At 40.5% G+C, this 5,448-nt stretch overlaps 1 pseudogene; it reads left to right on the forward strand.

Moving 5' to 3' along the window:
- Nucleotides 1–209: 209 nt before the first annotated feature.
- LOC143682881 (large ribosomal subunit protein uL30 pseudogene) lies at nt 210–935 on the forward strand (annotated as a pseudogene).
- Nucleotides 936–5,448: the final 4,513 nt, after the last annotated feature.

Genomic DNA, 5,448 nt, shown 5'->3' on the forward strand with positions numbered 1-5,448 from the left:
CTTGGATTTGAGCATAGAGTTATCACTATAAATTTGAGGTATATGTACAAATTCTATAGTTATTTAAAATGCTTACCTAACTTGCAAAGTTGGAGTATAAACATAGATGCTGCTTAGAGGCATTTCTTACTTTGCTCTTGTAGGACAAAGGAGTGTTATGTTTTCCCACCTCCTCAAAATCAGATTTACCTTCTTTTCCAGCTGAAATCATGGAGGGTGTTGAAGAGAAGAAGAAGGTTCCAGCTGTGCCAGGGAACACTTAACAAAAAAAAGTGAAGGAATTTTGCCAAACCGAATGAAGATTAAGCACTTGAGGAAGACGTTTGCTCAAAGGATGCTTCAAAAGTGGCAAGGAGGACGCTAATTTATGAAAAAGCTAGGGACTATCACAAGGAATATAGGCAGATGTATAGAACTGAGATTTGAATGGCTAGAATGGCAAGAAAAGCTGGCAACTTCTGTGTACCTGCAGAACCCAATTTGGCATTTGTCATCAGAATCAGAGGTATCGATGGCATAAGCCCAAAGGTCTGAAAAGTGTTGCAGCTTTTTTGCCTTCACCAAATCATTAATCACACCTTTGTTAAGCTCAACAAGGCCTCAATTAACATGCTGAGAATTGTGGAACCATATATTGCACCGGGCTACCCAAACCTAAAGTCAGTGAATGAACTGATCTATAAGTGTGGTTATAGCAAAATCAATAAGAAGCAGATTGCCTTGACAGATAACTCTTTGATCATCTGCAAGGAGGACCTGATTCATGAGATCTGTACTGTCGGAAGCACTTCAAAGAACCAAACAACTTCCTATGGCCCTTAAAATTATCTTCTCCCACAGGTGGAATGAAGAAAAAGACCACCCATTTTGAAAAAGGGGGAGATGCTGGCAGCAGGAAAGACCAAATCAATAGGTTTATTAGAAGGATGAACTGAGGTTGAGGTATCTATGATTGTTTTTGTTATCTGGTCAATGAATAAACAGTGACTGCTTCCAAATTGTAAAAAAAACAATTAGATTTGGCCATGTGACTTCCTTCAGCCAATGCAACATAGAAGTCACTCATCTCTAGGCAGAAGCATTTAAATGCTGGTGTGGAACCCTCCAGCATTCTCCTGCTCTGCTTCAACTAGCATGGAAATGCACCTTGATATAGATGCACAGCACTGAATCATCGAATGGGAAAAGGTACCACGAAGGGCCCATGTGACAGTCTTGTCTTGAGTGAGAGAAGCTCTCCTGTCACTTTAAGGTATGGGGGCTGTTTGTTACCACAGCATAGCCTGGCCTTTCTACCCAACACAGAGACCACCAGCCCAGCCCCTACCACAGCAAGCTCCCTTGGTTCCCAACACATGTCCTCCAGTGCTACCCATTCTCTCCTCTGATTGGTTGCTAGAGTTAGAATCATATATATATGCATGCATATTTTTTTAAAGAGAACTAGCAAGAAAGTATCAGGAATTAGGGCCTAGAAAATTGGTTGACTGGATTAACTATATTTACATGACCTTAACAGAAAAATAAACACATTAATGTACTGGATAAAGTGGCTACTGGAATTCTGTCTTTAAGTATGTTAGTTTCTATGGCTGCTGTAAAAAATTACCACAAACTTAACGGGTTAAAGCAACACAAATTTATTCTTTCATGGTTCTGGAGGTTAAAGTTGTTTGCCTCTTGGAAGCTTCAGGGGGAATCCCTTTCCAGGCCTTTTCCAGAGGGCACCTGCACCAGGTGGTTCCCGGTCCCACTTTCAAAAGACATCACACCCACCTCTGTTGCCATAATCACATCTCCTTCTACTCATGCTCCTTCCTCCTTCTTACAAAAAGGATTGTGATTACATGGGGTCCACCTGGATAATCCAGGATAATCTCCCTATCTCAAGATTCTTAATCACTTCTGCCAAGTCCTTTTGCCATGTAAATTAACATTTTCAAGTTTTGAGGATTAGGATGTGAACATCTTAGGGAGTCCATTGTTCAGCCTACCAGAGTGGAAATCTTTTAATCACCTGGACCCACCTTCTCCCCTACCCCCACCACACTTTCTCACCCTTGTCCAGCACTCTGCCTTAAACAGAAATCATTGCTAAATGAATGAATGGTTGGCTGGTTCAGATCTATATCGGATCCCCAAATCACCCCATTGAAAGCTCAAATAATGTCATTAATAAAGCTACACATAAAAACACAGACAAAGAAAAGAATTTATGTCCTTTAAAAAGAAGGAATAGGAAGAAAAAAAAAGTAGTTTGAGTCAGGCTGACCAAAATCAATGGAAAGTGGAATTAAAATGTCCTTGCACACTGGGACCCAATATGAAGTGTTTCAGAAGTATGAAAAAAATGCTACTAGTCTATGACTATATAACTACATGTATTGTACACACATATATCGGCAGTTGATATAGATGCATGGATTCAAAATCATAAGTGAGTAATCTGAACATAAACCATATGTCTTTTTGCCAAAAGTTGCTTATAATCAAGCTGTCTTTCATTCCTCCCAAATGAGACAATTTGTTGAAAAATAGAGTCAGTTATTTCATTCTTCTTAGTTTGAGGTCTGAGCAGGATAATTTCTATTTCTGTTGGGTTAGTGGCTCACTATCCCATAATTAATATGGACCCTGAATGAGTAACTAGCAAATAGCCTTCTTTAAATGTGTAATCACCCATATCTGCCAAATTCCATTGTAATTGTTTCAAGCACTTTTCTCTGCTGACCCAGCACTTACAATACCACAAGATTGAGAGCATTCTCTTTTATGGGCTATCAGTTTCCTGGCTCTCCAGCAACTGACCTATAGGTTTATCTTTCTCCCAGAAGTGTCACATTGGCAATTCTGGGATCTTCCAATGTTGAACATATAATCATTTGAGCAATTATCTATGGGGTGCCTCATTATACAATGACTGAATTCAATAATAGAATTGAAAATAAATTTCAGTCACAACAAAAAAAGGTTTTAACTTGAATCCAGGTTCTGAGGTGGAAGCTAAAAATGTAAAAGACTCAACTATTATTTTAAGAGGCTATGTACTAGTTTACCAGTACTGCTATGACACATGGGTTGACTTAAGCAACAAGCATTTATTGTCTCACAGTTTTAAAGGCTAGAAGTCTGTGCCGAGTTGAAACTGTTGTGTACCCCCAGAAAATCCACGTTCTTTAATCCTCATTCAATATTGTTGGGTGGGATTTTTTTTATTAAGTGCTTTCCGTGGAGATACGACCCACCCATTCAAGGTGGGGTTGCTTACTGGAGTCCTTTAAGATGGAATCATTTTGGACAAGCTTCAGAGCTAATACAGACAGAGACATCTGGAGATGCAGAAAGAAAACACTCACAGGGAAGCCATGTGAAATGAGAAATGAGGAGAGAACGCTATAGATGTCACCATGTGCCTTCCTAGCTGACAGAGAAACCCCAAACATCATGGACCCTTTTTTGAGTCAAGGTATCTTTCTCTGGATACCTTAGTTTGTACATTTTTATGGCCTTTGTAAATTGCTGAATTTCCTTTATAAAAGCCTCTCCATTTCTGGTATATTGTATTTCTGGCAACATTGGCAAACTAAAACAAAGTCCAAAACCAAGATGTTTTCAAGGCCGTTCTTTCTCCCGGAATTGGTAGTGTGCTAGCAATGGCCACCTCCCCTCTCTTGAGAGTTCTCTCTCCTGTTGTAGCTACTCTTCTAGTTTCCACTGGCATCTGGCTTCCCTCAGAGTTTCCTACCTTTTTAGGGTCTCTAGTCATGTGTATTCACACCCACCCCAACTCAGTTTAGCCACATCTTAACTAATAATGGCATCTTTAATAAGCCCTAGAGCATATCTTTTGTGGGGTACACAATTCAATCCCCAACAGGCCGTTATAGGAGAAAAATAGAAAATGGTTGTTTGCCACTAACTAGAAGTACTGCACAAGGTCAGCAACTGTGGAAACCCTCAAAGAAGGACCCCATAGCCGTGGCTGTGACTACGGCTGGCTGAGCTGCCCCAGCAAATCCCACAATATCCATTAGTACCACAGGCTCACACCCTGCTCTTCTAGACCGTCTTCCCATGAATTTCAGAATTGCTCTCATTTCCTTTACAGCTTGTCAATTCTAGATTTTCAGCTCACTTTATTCTAGCTTAGCTTTGGTTTCTTCATACATAAAGTACTGGCACTGCAGATCATCAAAAATGAATTCATTCTTTCATCAACTAAATGTACAAGTTCTCTACTAGGTGTAAGCTATTTGGTACCAAAGTCACAGTCCTTGCCCTCAACTATTTCACTCTGCAGAGGAAAAAAAATTAAGCTGGAGCCCATGGAACTGTAGGGTATGGATATATAGCTTTCCAAGTTCTGTGACTGTTCTAGTTTGCCAGCTGCCAGAATGCAATATACCAGAAACAGAACGGCTTTTAAAAAGGGGAATTTAATGAGTTGCTAGTTTACAGTTCTAAGGCTGAGAAAATGTCCCAATTACAACAAGTCTATAGAAATGTCCACTCAAAGGCATCCAGGGAAAGATACCTAGATTCAAGAAGGCTGATGAAGTTCAGGGTTTCTCTCTCAAGTGGAAGGGCACATGGTGAACAGAGCATCATCTGCTAGCTTCTTCTCCTGGCTTTCTGTTTCATGAAGCATCCTGGGAGGCATTTTCCTTCTTCATCTCTGGAAAGGCATATGGTGAACACGGTCAGGGTTCCTCTCTCATCTGGAAGGGCACATGGTGAACACAGCGTCATCTGCTAGCTTCTTCTCCAGGCTTCCTGTTTCATGAAGCTCCCTGGGGAGGCATTTTCCTTCTTCATCTCCAAAGGTTGCTGGCTGGTGGACTCTGCTTCTCGTGGCTATGTTGTTCTGCTCTGCTCTCTCTGAATCGCTCATTCTCCAAAACGTTTCCTCTTTTATAGGACTCCAATAAACCAATCAAGACCCACCCAAATGGGTGGAGATATGTCGTCACCTAATCCAGTTTAACGACCACTCTTGACTAAATCACATCATCCAGGGAGATGATCGGATTATAGTTTCAAACACACAGTATTGAATAGGGATTATTCTACCTTTATGAAATGGGATTTTGATTAAAACATGGCTTTTATGGGGACATACATCCTTTCAAACCAGCACAGTGACCTTTTAAAAATATAGGCAGAATTGTGTTATGTACATATGTGCATATGAGTACTTTTCTAGAGAGACATAATCCATCTCTTTCATCAATTCTGTAAAAGGATCTTTGTACATCCTCTATGACCTGTATCTGGTAATGGAACACATGCCTTCCCTTTGGAGGAGTACCACTTTGCCATTCTCAATCTGCATGGCTTAGGTGGACTTAATCCTCCAGGGCTGGGCCCATCATCCAAGCTGGGCCAATCAAATTAACAAAGGCATACTCTCTCCATCAGGGCTAAAAAAACTTGTACAATATAAACGAT

Source organism: Tamandua tetradactyla, chromosome 5 (assembly GCF_023851605.1).
Source record: "Tamandua tetradactyla isolate mTamTet1 chromosome 5, mTamTet1.pri, whole genome shotgun sequence".
In the NCBI taxonomy this organism is placed as follows: Eukaryota; Metazoa; Chordata; class Mammalia; order Pilosa; family Myrmecophagidae; genus Tamandua; species Tamandua tetradactyla.